The 17,999-nt window shown below is 42.6% G+C and overlaps 1 long non-coding RNA gene across 1 annotated transcript; it reads left to right on the forward strand.

Moving 5' to 3' along the window:
- Positions 1-2,421: 2,421 nt before the first annotated feature.
- On the forward strand, positions 2,422-14,536 carry LOC116664289. The gene is made up of 3 exons (XR_004320726.1): positions 2,422-2,447; positions 2,743-2,943; positions 14,466-14,536. It is a non-coding gene; the product is annotated as an uncharacterized LOC116664289 (long non-coding RNA).
- Positions 14,537-17,999: the final 3,463 nt, after the last annotated feature.

Raw genomic sequence — 17,999 nt, forward strand, 5'->3', positions numbered from 1 at the left:
TAAGTCAGCTCATTCATTCTCATTCCTTACAACCAGAACTTATAAGAACTCCTGGTTCTTATAAGATTTAACAGAATAGTACCTAATTATTTAAATAGCTCTTCCCACCTGAAAATTTGTGAATAAATAATTCATTAGTAACAGGGGCTACCACAAACCTAGATTTGATAGGAAAGCAGGGCATGTTGAATTAGAAGGATTTGTATACCTATGCAGAAACAGCACGTTGTAGAGAAGCAGGCACTGCACTAGAAGCCAAAGATCTTTGGTTCTAGTTCTACTTTTTTTCTGTTGAATGAGTCACCAATATCACTGGGCTCCAGCAGCCTCATTAAGATGAGGATATTAATACCTACCCACCTAACTCAAAAATTTTTGTGAGGGTGTCATAAGATAAAATATATGCAAGCACCTTGAAAACTATCAGTTTTGCTAATAAGTGTTATCTCAGTGATTTTAGTGAGTTTGAGCAATTGAGAGTAAGTTTGGCAGCTACATTAATGTAGAGTTCTCCAATTTTACCAGGTGTGGGAGAGACAATGACTGCACTTTGTCATATCTTCTATTGAGAGGTGATGTCTAATTCTCTTCACCTTGAATTTTGACCTCTACGATGCAGCAGACGTAGTGTTCTTGGACTTCCAAGGCTAGATCATAAGAAGCCTTGTAGCTTATGCTTTGGTGTCTTGGAGCATTTGCTCTAGGTGAATTTAACTACCATGTAAAAGAAGGACCAAGTGTTCTGAAATCACCACACGGCTAGGAAGCCTAAGCTAGCCACCATGGAGAGGGCATGAAGAGAGAGACGCCTGTCCAGTCCTAGCTGCTCTGCCTTCCCAGCTGGGGCTCCAGACATGTGACTGAAGAAGCCACCTTGGACATTCCAACATCAGCAGACATGACATGTGAAAAGCCATCTTGGATACTGTAACACATATACAGACAAAATGCTTATAATCAATATATACAAAAAATTCTTATAACTCAATAATAGGACAGGGGGCCAAATTTCTCCCCACCAGCCCCCTTAAGATAGAGTGTGGACACTTGGTCACATAGCAATCAGATGCACCTTGTCAAGTCTTTAAACCCTGAGCTGGTGATGAAAACATACAGAACCGTTTAGAGTTTGTTCATGCTGATGGTTTCCAGAGTCTGCAGGCTGCAGGGCCAGCAAGTATGTCCTCACCATCTGTTCCAGTGATGATGTGGCTTTGACTTTGGGTCCTGCTGGCCAGCTTGAGTTTTGGCCATTTTCCCAGACTGATTCTCCAGCCTTCCAGATTATCCTGTGAGTCACCTAACTCCTTTCTGATAAGTTTCTGAGGTCAGTTTCTATAGTTTGCAGTCAAGAACTCTGACTAATTCAGCAGAAGAACCTTCTTGGGATATCAGTGAGAGAGGATCGTATGTGCAACTTCCTTTCCAACTCAGCAGTCTGTCTTTTTATAGGACCTTTCTTAATAATCTTTTCATGTTACCTAACCAGAGGATGAGGATGCAGAAGTTTCCATAGATGTCAGGCCATCCATAGACATTTTCTTTGTTTAATATGGTTGAGTTTTTCTCACCTTGGGAAAGAGAAAGAGAAATCACTCTGACATCTTTGGTGTCCAAATATAAACTACATTTTGTCTCAGAATGTAAGTTAAAAAAACCCTTGTTTTGGTCAAATCCATCTGGCCAGAAGACTGTCTTGCTTTATTAATATTCCCTGTGTTCCCAGAATAAGACACAGCAATTGAGCATCAGTTAAGGGCCCCTCACAACTCTGACTGAATTTTAAAAAGAAATAAGTCAATGAGAGACAAGCCTTCTCTTTATTTTATTTTTTATTTTTTAAAAAATTGAAGTATAGTCAGTTTACAATCTGTCAATTTCTGGTGTACAGCATGTTTCAGTCATACATATATTCCTTTTCATAATATGTTACTACAAATATATTGAATATAGTTCCCTGTGCTATACAGAAGAAACTTGTTTATTTTATATATATAATAGTTAGTATCTGCAAGTCTTGAACTCCCAATTTATCCCTTCCCACCCCCTTCCCCACTGATAACCATAAATTTGTTTTCTATGTCTTTGAGTCTGTTTCTGTCTTGTTCACTTGTGTCTTTTTTTTTTTTTTTTTTTTTTGATTCTACGTATGAGTGATATCATTCGGTATTTTTCTCTCTCTTTCTGGCTTACTTCACGAATGATGATTGCCAGGTCCATCCATGTTGCTGCAAATGGTGCTGTTTTATTCTTTTTTATAGCTGAGTAGTATTTCATTGTATAAATATACTACAACTTCTTTATCCAGTCATCTGTTGGACAATTAGGTTGTTTCCATGTCTTGCCTATTGTAAATAGTGCTTCTATGAACATTGAGGTACATGTATCTTTTTGATTTAGAATCCCCTCTAGATATATGCCCAGGAGTCGGATGGCTGGATCATATGGTAAGTCTATTTTTAGTTGTTTTAGGAATTTCCATACTGTTTTCCATAATGACTGCACCAAACTACATTCCCACCAGCAGTGTAGGAGGGTTCCCTTTTCTCTACACCTTCTCCAGCATTTATCATTTGTGGACTTTTGAGTAATGGCTATTCTGACTGGTGTGAAGTGATACCTCATTGTAGTTCTGATTTTCATTTCTCTGATAGTTAGTGATATTGATCATTTTTTCATGTGCCTATTGGCCATTTGTATGTCTTCATTGGAGAATTGCTTATTTAGGTTTTCTTGTTTAAGCCTCCTGCTTTAAATGTGAAGTCTCAGAGAAGAGGAATGAGTGAAAAGTTAGAAGAAGGAGCCACAAGAAGGGGAGAGAGAAGATGAGGACACTAAAAAAATGTGAACTCAGTCCCAAGCTGCCTCTGTTACCATTATGTTTATACTCTTCAGATGATGCCCTGAGACCCAGTTCTACCGCTCCAAACTGCCTGGTAACAGGTGAGTGACAGGTGGCCAGCTCAGTTAGTCATGGTCCGGGAGCCCTTAGTGATATACTGTCATCACACCCTCCCAGAAGGAGGAGCGCCCAGATCAAGGTCTTCAACCTTGGCCCAGAGGTGGGATGAGTGAATCAGCACAGCCTACTCCTCCCTTTGTGTATAAAACCCAAGCAAATTTGCCTTCTTAACATTTCTCTAATAAAAAGTCATTGCATAATACTCAATATATACTAAATGATACATGGAACATATATCTAAGTGATGAAACACGATGATAAAATGGGTACCCTCAGTCCCACTACCCAAATTAAGAACTAGAATAGTACCAGTATTAATATTAAATGTGCCCTTTCCTTTCTTTTTAAAATTCCAAGTGTAGAGTACTTAATTGTCGAAACATGTGCATAGACTGGGGTGAACTGAAATAGACTGTAAGTAAACCATGTATCAGCATCCCTGGTAAGTGGTTATCCAGTCTCTGCTTACCTACTTCCCGTGACAGGATATTCACTGCCTCATAATGCAGGGCATGCTGTTATTGAATAGCCCCCACCACTGGAAGAGTCTTCCTTATGTTGAACTGAACTCTGCATCCTGTAACTTCCATCCATTATTCTTAGCTTTACTGTTGGGAGGCACTGTGGTTAAGGGTGCAGATTCTGGAATCGAACAGATCTGAGTTCAAATCTCAGCTCAGTCACTTGCTGATTGTGCAACCTTGGCAAGTTACTTAGCTTCTTTGTACCTTAGTTTTATATTCTATAAAATGGGAATAATAGTAGTATCCATTTTATAGAGCAAGCTACACCAGACCACAAGTGCTGCATAGAGCGTACATGCCAACAATCTTTCTTCCTTTTAAGAAGCTTTCCTATAAATCCTAATCAGCAATGCTCACTTACCTGTCATTGGACAGAGCTGAGTCACATGGTCATCCTTAGCTAGAAGGCAGACTGGGAAGTGCAGTCTTTTGACTAGAACATTACCATCCTAAATAAGATTAGGATTCTGATACCAAGAAAGAAGAGGGGAAAAAAGGATATTGGACAAGCAGCTTGCAGCCCCTGCTACATGAGCAAATCAGGTAGTAAGCAGTACAAAGTGTATGGATGCGGAGTAGAGTCAGGGTTCTCCAGAGGAACAGGACCAATAGGATTCATTTTAAGGAAGTGGCCCATGAGATTGTAGAATCTGACAAGTCTGAAATCTGCAGGAAGGCCAGCAGGCTGGAGACCCAGGGAAGAGTTAACAGTGCAGCTTGAGTCCAAAGGCGTCTGGAGGCAGAATCCTTTCTTGGGGGACCTCAGCCTTTTCTCTTAAGGCCTTCAATGAATTGGATGAGACCCACTCACATTATGGAGAATAATTTGCTTTACTGAGTTGAGTGATTAAAATGTTAAACATATCTAAAAAATACCTTCACAGCGACCTCTAGACTGGTGTTTGAGTACCATGACCCAGCCAGACTGACACATAAAATCAGCAATCACATGCATTTCTAATGGATTTAAGTGGATGTGAAGTTCGGTGATTCGCCATCCCTGGGGGACGTTGCCAGGTCAGAAGAACCCAGAGCCTTGGCTTGCTGCCTTCTGCGTCTTTTCAGGTTGAGAGGTGGAAGGAATGCTTCCACACTCTGGGGTCACCTGTTACCATGGAATTGCAGCCTTTGTGTCAGTCATGAAGTGTAGTTACTTTCGTGTTTTATTTCTTACCAGCTCGTAAGGCCGGTGCTCACTTTCAGCGCCACAGGCCTAGTAGCGGGTGTGGCGCTCTGAGAGGCACGTGTGGTTTTCCGTCAGCCTTCTCACCTAGAACCCTTACAGCACGGTGCTCGCTACAGGCCAGGGCGCAGCAAAGCCCTACGCAGAAGAGCACATTCTCATTCCTTACAGATATTTGGTCGTCACTCTCGCCTCCTCTCTGAAGTATTTCTTCTCCACATACCTGGTTTCAGCCTCAGCACTTTGTAACCTTGAATGCGTTGGCGGGGTGGGGTGCGGGGTGGGTGAGCCAGAAATGGGACCAAAATAGCACTTTCTCATTGCACCGGATGTTGGTGTGCAGTGTAGATAAATGTAGACTTTAAACTGAACTTTTATGTTTAAGTCGAAGAATAAAAGCAGTTTGCTCATATGCACTTAAATAACTCTTGCTAGAGGAAAGGGATCCTAGGTTCACAGGGGCATTTCTTTCGAGGGTGTGCAGCTCCCTCCTGCTTCTGATCTGATGAGGTCTGATATGGTGACAGCTCATTTTACAGACAACACAAGTGGAGAAAAGCCAGGTCCGAGAAAAGGATGGGGAAGGGTGCACTTGGTATTTATTATTTGGTGATACTCTGTAGCTAAATGGTAGCTTTACTACACTTTCCCCCAGATCTGCCAGGGATGAAGTCCAGGTAGAGTGGATGGGGTAGAGGTAGAAAGAGGTCACTATGATGTGCTTGCAGCTATGTCTGGTGACTTCTTCTTGCATTCCTACTTATGCCAAATAATTATGTCTTTATTAATGGAGACAGATAGTGGCAATAGATGGGATGAGAGGAATACATTTCAGAACTTAAAAAAAAATCATATATATATATATATCTTCCATTTGAAACTTCCCTTGGTTTCCATAACCCAGCTGCAGAAGGCCACCCAGTTAGTTTAAAAGAAAAAAAGGTTTGGAATCATGGCTGGTTGTTTCATGTGTACTAAAATAGAGGAAATGGCTACAATTGCTTTGCCAGGGGTGTCCAACCCAGCATTAGACTAAAAAAGGCATCTTACAGCATCAGACAACTTAAAAAGATGTAATAAGGAAACTGCCTTCCCTGCACATCTGTTAAGAACATCTGGCTCTGGTCTGAGCCCTGGCAACTTTGACAGTTAGCTGGTGGCCCACAAATTGAAAAAGAGGCAAACCGTCAGGTTGTCAGGCTCATCGGTAGAATTTCCTGGTGGCATAACCACCAAGCCCAAGGGCGAAAAGCGGCGAGGGCATTTGTGCAGCTGCCCACATCGCCTGTGCTGAGCTCACTTCCTGACTACTGATTTAAAAGAGAGGGGCTCTCGGAGACTCTGGTGCTGGCCTCAGAAAGCAGCCTACATCTGCACCCTGGCCCTTCGTGAGCATCATGTGGGGAGTTCGGGAGTCTTAATCCCTCCAGTACGGCTCCATCTCTTTCATGGTTCTGGGTTGCTGAAGACATGTGCCCTGTGGCACGTTGCATCTTCTAAAGGTGGCGCCAACAACAGCTCCCATCCTTCTTGCTTGTCTGCAATGCTACCATCACGAGGCGGAGTCTCATTTCCCCGCTTTGAATGTAAGCTGGCCACAGTGACCTGCTTGCCACCAGTAATGTGCGGTGGAGTTATGCCTCCAGGGTGACTTCCGAGGTTGGGCCAGGAAGCTGTGCAGCTCCCCCCTGGCTTTCTCAGAAGGCTTGCTTTCCAGGCATCCCTCCCAAGGTGCTCTCTCTCACAGCCGCCTGCCATGCTGTGGGAAACCCAAGTCCCATGGAAAGGCCACAGGCGTGTGCTCCTGCTGACAGTCCTGGTGGAGGCGGGCCTTTGTCATTTCAGCCGAAGTAATGAACATGTGAGTAATGAAGCCTCCAGAGAATTCCAGCTCCCGAATGGGTTTTGTAGCTGAGGTCCCAGATATCACGAAACAGAGACAGTTCATCCCTATGCTACCCCATCCAAATCCCTGACTCACAGCATCTGTGAGCCCAATAAAATGGCTGTTTTAGGCCACAAGGTTTGGGGTGCTTTGTTACATAGCAATAGAAAATCAAAGCATGTCCATTAAAGACACTTTTAGAGGAATCTGAGTGCTGTTAATCAGCATATCACATTCTCTCTACTCCCATCCCTCCTCCCCCGCCCCAGGAGACTTCTCTGCATGCCCAGCACTGCATTACACATTGTGTGCTTTGTCAGAGGTGTACGGGGCTACCACTTGCCTCTCCTTTGCAGGCACTGGAAAAAGATGCACATTCCTCTGGGACAATGCAGCTGTGCCCCAGAGCACACAGCCCGGCAGCCAAGTGCAGGCTCCTATTCAACCCCCTCCCCAGCCTGGCCAGATACCTTGTGCAGTGGCCCTGGACAAGTGTCAAAGTCGGTCTCGGTGTAGTTTACAATAGGAAAGTGTCAAATGCTAAGTCATGTGATAACACTGATTTTAGAGTTTTATAAAAATAAGAAAAAACGTGGAGTTGTAGAAAAAGATCACTGAACCTTTAAATAGGAGATCTGGGTGGACGAGCTGGGCCCCAGTCACATTCTGCTACGACTAGCATGGCCTCTCTTGGGGCCCGGGAGCGGGTGCCTGGGTTCTTTGGGTTTCCATGTCCTTCACTGGGGAGTGAAGACATCACTCTAATTGGTGATTTTCAAATGTTTCCATCAAGATGTCCTTATGGCAGAGTAGGGTCTGAGGGTTTAGTTGGCTGCCAAAAGCTGGACTCAAAACTGTGTGCACATTTTACCTGTTCATATGGCACGATTTTCAGGGTGAAAAATCACTTTAGTAGAAAAGTCTTCCCCAACCACCATATTTAAAATAACACAGTTCCTTCACCACTGGCCTTCTATGTCTGCAATGGATTAAAGGTGGCCACATACTCTTCCATACTCCTCCTGTGGAGAGACAGGGCCTCTGTCCACTTACACATAGGCAGGTCCTGTGGTTGCTTTGAGCAACAGAATGTGGCAGATGTGGTGCCGGGACAGTTCTCAGGCCCAGGCCTTATGAGACTGGCAGTTTCCACTTCCTGTCTCTTAGAACAGTTTCTCTGGGAGTCCTGGGTTTGATTACTTGAGACCCCCATGCTGAAGTGGTGACGTGTAGGTACAGAGTCAACCGTTCCAGCTGAGTCCAGCCTTCTGGTCATCCCCACTGAGGTGCCAGACGCATGACAAGGCCATCTTGGCCCCTCCAAGTCTATCTGCCAGTGGATATCACTGATTAGAAGGGCTGTCCACCTGAGCCCTGTGGGAGTGTCTGGCCCACAAAATTGTGAGATATAATAGAACAGTTCTTTTTCCAAACCATGAAGTCTTGAGGTGATCCATTACACAGCAGTGGATAACTAGAACACCAGCCCTCAGCCTGCTTTATTTTTTTGCATTTCCCACCCGTGGTGTCCTGGATCTGGCTCATCCTGGCTCGTGAGAGCAGATTGTTTAATAACTCGCTCACAGAATTTCTGAAAATTTAACAAAACCATCATTAAAAAAATAATTCAACTTACAATGAAATGAATTATATTAAGAGCAAGAGGAATAAATCCTCAAAACTCATACCTTCCTAGTTCTCTTACTATGTTTTCCTCTCATCTGTGCTCTCGAGGCTGTTTTTGTCCCTTTGGATGTGTTTATGGTGGAGCTACTTTGCAACAGTGCATGGCAGCACATCTCTTCCCAACTCCATGGTCAGCGATACCACACTGGGAGAGTGAAATTGACCATAGTGGAAGTATTTAAACTATGGAAATCGTCGAGTGCCTTCCAGAAAGCTGGTTGTTAAACATTTATCATCACGCCCTTACCACTGTTCACTGCACTCAAAACCCTCTGACACGTTAGGTATTAATTGAGTACGTATTGTTTTAACCCTGTTAGTGGAATGTAAGCTTCCTGAGAGGAGGAGCTTCACTGTTCTCCCCAGATCCTAGGACAGTATCAAGCACAGAGGAGGTGTTCAATAAATATTTTTGCATGAAGGCATTCTGCTCTGAAACATGTAAGTAGCGACATACAGCTGTTGTTCACCACATCCTCTTCTCTGGAGACAGCTGGCTTCACTCTCAGCAGCTGTGTGACGCTGCCCTGCTGGCCATAGACACATAGTTCAAGCTGGACTGGCGAGCATCCCTAAACTACACATTTGGAGTTAAGTGAGGGGACCCAAGATGATAGCATGTGTGTGAGGAGGAGAGAATGAGAGCACAAGCCAGCAATTGGAGTGACGGATACTTTAAAACTTAAGAGCTTGCCAGCTGTTGATGCCCATTTCCTGTTCATCATGAGGGCTGAGTAGCAAAGAAAGCCCTTCTTCCGAGAAGATGAAGCCCTTTCTCAGAGAGAAACCCTCCCCAAAGTCTCATGTAGTCTCACCCTTGGGGTCTTCTTGTGTCCTTATAAAATGCTCTCCTGGTGAGTGTTCACTCACTTAAATTGATATCTATTACTTGCAATCCAAAATGTCCTAACAAACGCAACCTCCTTGTTTGTTTTAATGTAATCGTTTAAATTATTTATCATCAGAAAAAAAATAGCTATGGGTCTCTTTGGTAATTTTGGAAGGATAAGTCACATTTAGTCTACATAGTCTGTCTGAAAACATGTACATGAGGTTTGGCTCCCAGCAACTTGTCTTCTCAGAGTCACAATATGTTGAAAACTAGGTTAAAATATCATTGTGGGTTGAAACAGCAACAATTTTCTTTTTCACCAATTTGCAATCTGCTTTCTGGACTTGACTGTGGAAAAGACACTAAGAACTTACGCGTGCAGGCTTGCTTCGGAGGAAGTTTCACTTAAGTGTTTCTTATTATATGGTCAGTTTGGGAAGAAGGAAAGCCTGCTTTGAGACAGTCTCTTTTATTGTGTCAAAGAAATCCCAGTCAAAGGACTTCTTCATGAATAAAGATAATTCATGGTGTTATTCTATATCTTGCCACTGACCCTGAAATTTTTATCACGGATAAATGAACTAAAGGTCTTCTACAACTTGTGGTCTGCACAGTCGTACTTTATGGCTTTTCAGAATTCATTTTCCTTGCACAGACTTCTCCTGTGCAGGGAATGTGCTAACAACCTGGTCTCCCACTTGACCATGGAAAGCTGTCAGCCTCTTGACGTTTGCAAAGTAAACCAGCTCTGGGAGGCACTTTGGTGATTAGGTTGAACGTTGAAATCATTCACACTTTTGGGGCCTATTGGGGTTTTCCCTCTTTGTTTTGATTTTCTTTTTCCCTTCATGAAGAAACAAAACAATTCCATACTGAATTTGTGTGGCAGTGGTCCCTTTTCTTGGTTATGCCAGGCTATTTTTCAGAAAAGAGAGTTTTCAAAGCTACTTCCCATTTCATCACTGTTTATCTAAACTGACTAGTATCCAAACTATTATTGTCTTGTTGTTATTGCCTATTTGTTAGATTATTTAAATTTATATCTTATACCTCGCTGAAGTCAGGGAACCAGTAGAGTGCTCTGTGTTGGGCCCTGGCTGGTGAGTTCGGGGCGGTGCCCCTGGACCAGGCCACCAGCCCCGAGCTTTTGCTCTTTTAACGTAAAATAGTTTGGCCTCATAAAAGGGAGTGGATATTGCTTCACATGAGCTGCACCTTCCAGAGCCATTCTGAGACTCGCATCGAAGGAAGCTTTGCGTTACTCCTCTCACTTTATTTGCTTTTCCTGGTGCTGTTCTGAGCCAAGATGTCTCTCTTTGTAGCTGCCAAAAAACGCTGCTGCTTTTGCTTCAAATGGTACACGATTATTTTAAAATGTTTCAAAATACTTTAAAACACACAGCCAAGTGTAGAGAGCGGCATAATCATCCGAGCCTCACCCCATAGATTTAACAAATACCGACATTTTGCCATACTTACTCTAGGTCCTTTTTCTTAAAGAAATTTCAGTATTACAAATGGGAAGAAAGCCCCTTCCATAGCCTCCCCTTTCCAATTTCTCTTTCTTCCTCATGACTGGTTTTAAAATGTCACTGCCAGAGTGATGGCTTCATGTGTTATTCCTCAGGGCTTTCTCATCTAAGAGGCGCTGCGATTTAAGCCCATTTACATCTTCACAATAATAAAACTCAGGTTGGAAATGAGCATCCAGGTACGCATCCTGCGCCGTGCAGAGTGACAGCTGCAGCTGTGCTGTGCAGAGTGACTCGCTGTAGGCGGGATCGTGCTGTTCTCTCGTTTCCGGTGCGCGTGAGGGTCCTCACATACCTCACGTCCGTCAGAACCTTACATGGTTTCTTTCAGTTTTGGATTTCACCCTTGTTCCATTTATGCTGCAAACTCTCCCACCCCACTCGTGTTTCCAATTGAAAATTACTACCCTTTAAATAAGGTCAATGGAGAATGGCATTTAAATTTACAAATCTAAGAACGTCTGGGACCTCTGTGCCACAGGAAATTTCAGAGACACTTTGGTGAACCACCCAGAGGGAATCAGCCCAAGGCTAAATCCCCCGATTCCCTTAGAAGTGTGATCCTCCCCACGGGTGGACAAATAGGTTGTAATGTTTCAGCCTCAGATCTGAGCTGCACGAGGCACCTGCGTGCTGTCTCTCCGGAAAGTGGCTCCCATTTTAAGACAAATGAAGGATCTGGAGAAAAATTGCAGACAACCTGCCACAGGTAATAATCTATTTCCAGGCTGCCGTCTCCTGACTCTCTGATTCTAAAACTACAAAATACGAGAAGTGCAGGAAACAGGCAAGATAGTTCTATTTTTTTTTAATTAAAAAATGTTTTATTGGAGTATAATTGATTTACAATGTTGTGTTAATTTCTGGTGCACAGCATAGTGATTCAGTTTTATATATACATGAAAGGGCACATGGCCAAGCTATTCAATATTTGCAAAAGGGACTCTATTTTTCCAGGGAAGAAAGTTGTACTGAATTTAAGAGGTCTTTGTGCCAGGAGACAACTTTCCTCTCACCACAGAGCAGGTGGCCTTCAAGGGCAGGCCATTCCAGGGTCCCATTCACTTATCATCTGGGTGATTCTGACCTCTGCCAGCTCTCCCGTAGGGCCTGAGTCAGAGGAAGTCACAACGATAATAGCAAACATTTGTAGCATGCTTAGCATGCGCCTGGCACTGCCTGAAGTGGTTTATACGCTTTATTTCATTTAATCCTCAGAACAACCCTATTGAGCAGGTACTCTCGTCCCTGAGGTCACACAGGAGGAAGCTGGAAGGGAGGCTGTGCAACCCGGTGCCTGGGACCCTCTGGTGGTATTGCTGCGTTCCTTTCCACCCAGTTCTCATCCAATTACCATAAAACCACCTCAGCAGCCAGACACTTCTAATAGCTAACTGTCTAGCAAAGGCTGCATTGTCTTTGGAGCCTTAAACACAGCCCTTTTAATTGGAATTGCTTCCTAATTCAGCTTCATATATCTTCTCTCCTCCCACACAAAAGAATCCATTGTGTTGGTCTCTGGGACAAACTGGATGTTCCTTTGATATACTTTGCATGTAAATGCAAGGAACAAGACTCATTTGATTTCATTATATCCTTTATGGATGCGCCTGCAGCATTTTATTGGAGGTTTTTGTGACCAGAATTTCTAACAAAGGAGGGAGCGGGCTTCCAGGCTGGCAGCTCAGCGGAGAGAGGATTTACCACATCGGGCTCTGAAGGGATGCTCGCTCATCATGGCTGTGGTTGTTCCTAAGCTTTTAAGAGGGCTGGGTGTTTCAGGAGCCGCTGCTATTCTATGACTGGAAAAGTGTTATCAAGCAAGAGACAAATGCAGCTGTCCTCCTCACCACTGTGCAGGGGGTGGGGAATTTACTGAGCCTGCCAGAAAAGAGAGGCAGAATGACATTGTATCACAGGGGGAACTGCGCTCCACATGCCAGGACTGACAGAGCTGGTCCCTAATCCTTCCTACCTGCGATGACAGGCTCCTGGGACTATGGCATGGGGTTAATTATTCCCAACATTCTTCATTATAATTCTAAATGAGATAATGACTAGAAATAGTACATAGTCATTGAACTGTAAATGCCCGAGGCATTTTCCTGCTAAAGAAACTAGCACTTTTTCCTATGGTGTGTTAATTTCTTTAAAAAAAAAAAAAAGTGCGCTTTTTTTTTTTTTTTTTTTTTTTTTGCCTCTTGGGTTTAGTCAGTCTTTTAAATAATTGGAGCCTCTGTAACTCTGTTGTACCAAATAGAAACAGAATAAAAGCCAAATAGAAACAATGACTGAAGGCTGACTAGGCACCAGGTACTTCATTGTGTTACTGCATTTAGTCCTCACAGTAGCCTATGAAATTGGGATTTTATTATTCCCATTTTGTAGGTGAGAGCTGGCATGGAGTGGCTAAGTGTTTCTGCTGGTGACACAGCTAGTATGCCTAGGTTTCAGGACTTGAATCCATGGAGTCAGCAAAATATAAGACTCTGTCTCCTAAGACCTTGGGCCTTCTTCCCTTAACATCTGGCTTGGAGGTCCGTCCATATCTCATCTAGAAGTTTCTGGGGTCTGTGGCCTTCCTGATGGACATCACTTTTAAATGGCCCATCAGTCTTCTCTTTCCAGTGTTCCAGATCCAACTGCGTTCATTCTGCTGTCTTTCAACAAGGCCCATCTGGGACCACCCCACATCATCCAAGATTTTGTCAACTGAAAAAACAAAAAGAAGAACACCTCAACCTAAAATGAGAGCTGGGAGTTCAGTTTTATTTGGGGCTCACTGAAGACATTAGTCCAGGAAACTGCTTCTTGGAGAGCTCTGAGGAACTGCTCCAAAGAGAGAGGGGGTGAGGTCAGTACATATATGATTTTGGTGAGGGGGGTAAATGCAATCAAGCACACATTTTGGTGGAAGGTTGCCGGTAGTCACAAGGAGCAGATGTCTCCGTTAATGATTTTAGTGCTTTTCTAGTTATGAGAAGATGCAAGGAATTGAGTTCATAAAATTTTCTCCTGAAAATACCTATCCGAAGGCCTGTTCTGCCAGTTTTTCCCAAAGCACAGAGTGCGTCATTCTTAATCTCCACCCTGAACTCCTCTCAGGGTGTGTTAAAGGTCAGTGACTGGACTGTAGTGGCGAGTGACTTCATTCTTGTAGAACCAGATGGACAGCGGCATTCTTTAGCTTGCAGTTTCTATGGGCGCCATGCTTCACAAAAACAAATTGAGTGCAATTTTTAAAAAATAAGTTCTTCACTATGAAAAGTCTCAATATACAAAAATCTGTATCAATAGAATAGAAGCCTTAGGTTGCCTAATTATATACACCACTAAAAGCTGAATTTGATTTTCTGTAGAGTTCCTTCAAATACTGCGCTCCCTGATGCATTTAAAGTGAGAGTCAATTGATGACAAAATTGATTCACAGCTTTTTAAAAACGAAGGCATAAAGAAAGCAGTCTGCTTTAAGTAAATTCTTTCATATATATTCATATATTTCCTTTAACCTGGATGCTCCAGTGCTAAACATGACTAAAGGTTTTTTCAAGACTTCCACACATCAGTGGAGCTCAATCCTCTCCCCATTCTCTTTCATTTCTAAATTGAGTATCAGGATGACAGAAAACCAGTCCTCAGATAATACTTCTCAGTGATTCCAGAACTCACGCACTGCTTTCTTTAACTCTTTGAAAAAATATCTTTAGATTTTCTGGCTGATTGGTGAGTTGGATGGGAGGGTCTAAACACTCTTTTTCAAAGACACAGCCAAGGAGCCAGAGTCACCGACTAATCAATTCACACAAACACTTTCTGGAGGATAATCAATAACCCTGAGATTATGTTTCTGTTTTTCCTTAGCTCTGCAAAAAGAAGTCTGACTTAAACAGCAAAGCTGCTATGGTTATGGATGTGCTTCAGATGATAATCAAGTGAGTGGGGGCTTTAATTTCAGATCTGAAAAGCAATCTACTGCTGCCTTTCTCACTTCTGTTTCCCGGTCAAGTAGGCAGTCCCATGCTGGGGCTCTTAGCAGCTGAACATTTCCAGTTAGCATTAACTAGCATCTAGCTCATGACTTCCTTGGTTGGTTCAATTCCCCATTTGGCCCTCACCTCTAATTTTCTGCCCCTCTCTGTTAAGTTTTCTACTGCTGTGTAGCAAATTACCAGAAACTTAGTGCCTTAAAATGGCATACATTTAGGATCTCAGAGGCACTGCTTTGCTGACTTCTCTGCTCAGAGTCTCACAAAGTTTAAATAAAGGTATCATCAGGGGCTAGGGTCTCATCTGAGGCTTGGAGTCCTCCTCCAAATTCATGTAATTGTTGGCAGGATGTATTTTCTTGCAGCTGTAAAATTCATGGCAGCTTGCTTCTTCAAAGCCAGCATCTCTAGACTCTTGTTTAAAGATCTCACCTGGTTTGGTCAGGCCCACCCAGGATAATCTCCTTTTGATTAATTTAAAGTCAACTGATTATAGAGTTTAATCACATCTGAAAAATCTCTTCATTTTTGCCATATAACGTAATCATGGGAGTGATGTCCCATTGCCTTTGCCATATCCTGCTGGTTAGAAGCCAGTTACAGGTCCCACTGACATTCAAGAGTGTAGGTCACTGGGGGTCATCTGAAATTCTTCCTACCACATCCTCTTTCTGGATAAGAACATAAACATGGCTAATGACTCACTAGCCACTTTCTCATGCATTCAGATTAATACTCAAGAAAATATCCTACATCATCTATTTATATCATTACCTCGTATACTAAAGTCAAAGATCCCTGTTTTTGAGAGCTTAAGGGTTTTCCCTGATTGGGAAAGAAAGCTGAGTCTATTAGTAGAAATTTTCTTCAACCACAAATGGAAAAGCAAAGATGTTTCAGGATAAGATCAACAGGGACCAGAGGTCCACAAGAAGTATTCAGCCTCTCCTGTGTTTGGAAGAAAGTGAGTTCTTCCTGTTGCCTAGTAGCCTCAAAGGGCAAGTGGCCTCAGTCATTACATTCACAGTAAGGCTGGGCCATAGCTTTTCTGTTATCTGTCTCACAGACCCACGGACCCCAGGAGAGAACACAGGTCCTGTTCCTGGAACAGGACTAACTACATAATTTATAGGGCCCAGTGCAAGAGGGAAATAAAGAGCTCCTTGGTTAAAAATAACTAAGAATTTCAAGATGGTAACAGGAGAACATTAAACCAAGCATGTGGCCTTTCTAAGCCTAGAGGTGCAACTGCACAGGTTGTGTGCCCACAAAGGTAGCCCTCTCCTAGAATTTTCCAAAATACCACTCCTTACAAGGCAAGGGCTACCCATTTACTAAAGTGCCTGGGGTAATAGCAGAAGAATGTGGGGCCTGGGGATCAACAGCAGCTCATAGCAGAGAACTCCAGGTTAAATAGTTTCCTCCAATGTCTGTCTATATCTAGTGAAGTTTAGTATATCTGTAATTTCCTCTTTTTTCCCTGGTATCTTTCTAAACCATGGCCCATGCCCAGGGTTTGCATGTGAGTGCTCATCAAAGCATGTTACTGGGCAAACACTTGACCTCCTCCTGAGAGAAACTGTCTCCTTCCCTAGGGGTAGAAGTGGGAATAGTTGTATTTTAAATAGCAAATTATTTTCTCTGCTGCGAATTATTCCCTTTTGTGCAAGGTATTACTATCTTCATTCTCATTTTACAGATAAGGAGTTCTGATGCTCAAGGGAACATAGCTGGTGACATGGTATCTAGCTTCAACATTTACATTCTTCCCACTATGCTTGCTGCTCTCTAAATCTGGAAAGATTTGTGTGCCATTACAGATTAGCCCTAGAATGTGCCAAGACTATCTCTGTGGGATGCAGCCTGGTATCAGTTTTTCAGTGGCTCCACTTGAACCCAACAGTTTGGACTGTTGCAGTCAGATTATCATGTGAAGCAAGGTTAGCCAGAGGGATATCGTGGAAGAAGGCTGGGCCGTGTCCCTCTTCTTTTTTTCCTGGGCAATGTGGGACTTAAGGACTGTTGAAGATCCCTTCCTTCAACTTTTTATAGAACTGGAGACCATCATTTTACCCTTATTCTCTGTGTACAGTGAAAAACATAGCTATCCTCTTGGGACTGTCAGAGCCACTCTTGTTACTGAATTTCCTTCTTTCTCCAAAAGGGAGGAGGGCTTCTCCTGTACTTGGCAGACATCCTTGGAGACATTTTGTCCATTGATGTGGTTCATGTATTGTGGTCAGACCATTACCCAGACTAGGATAACCTAATTCCAAACCAACTGACCCATCAAACCATCTGAGTTTTTAATCTTCATATGTGTGAATGTCTACTTTTGGGACTAAACGTCAGTATGAAAATGCCCTCTTCTTATGAACAAAGTGACTATATAATTCGTCATCTAAATTTGGACACTTGTTCATCTCAGAGCGAATTCTGCTAGGTAACTTTTCTTCCAGCACATTCTTCTTAAAATAACGCTTAACCATTGCTACTGATGCTTCCTTAGTAGATTTAATCTTCTGGCTCTCATGGGGTCAGTGATGTCACTGTGACCCCCATGGAGAATGAGAAATGTCGACAAACAAACCGGTTTGTCCAAGAAACATGTTCATCATCATCTTACTTGGACGTTTAGTACTTAATTTCCCACTAAATATACTACTTTATTTCTATTGAATTCGTTGCTGTCAAAAGGATTTATTGCCGTATAAACACATTATCAATAAAATAAATAGTTGTAGATTTACAGTAAATGGCCAAACCACCATGAGACAACTTAATCTCTAGACTCTCTCACATATGTTACAGGAATGTCCCTGTATCTCATGTTTCTCACTGACCCCAGCATCTCTCTGGCTCTGACGAAGTTCTCTTAAATCTACCCCGGCTTATTTTAATGCAATAATCACTAATTATGCTTTGTTTAAAAATGAAAAAAATCCAGAAAAAAAGGATAAACCACATGAGATACTGGACAATAAGCATAAACCAGGACAGTCTCAATGAAATGAGACCTAGAGAAATCGCACTGACGAAGAACACAAGTGCTGCTCACCACTATTCTAGGATCTACCCAAAAGCTCTGGACGCTTTCCAGAATATCTTCAATTAGTGTTCTGAAAATGTGACACCTGATGAATTAATTATTCATGCCAGGCTGAGCTCTTTTATTATTTTTTATGTAAAAAAAGCCAAAGTAATATTTAATGAGGTAGAGTCTGAGGTGGACATCATCAAATAAAACTTGCATATTAGAAGTGAAAATTATTAGTATTTTTATAAAGTAGTTATGAAGTTAAGTTACTTTGTGTTTATCTCCATGCTTTCTGAGATACTGTTGCTGTTAAAAGTTCTTTGTACTTAGAACAGCTAAAGTCAAAATAGTGACAATACCAAATGCTGGTGG

This window comes from Camelus ferus, chromosome 6 (genome assembly GCF_009834535.1).
Source record: "Camelus ferus isolate YT-003-E chromosome 6, BCGSAC_Cfer_1.0, whole genome shotgun sequence".
NCBI classification, from domain to species: Eukaryota; Metazoa; Chordata; class Mammalia; order Artiodactyla; family Camelidae; genus Camelus; species Camelus ferus.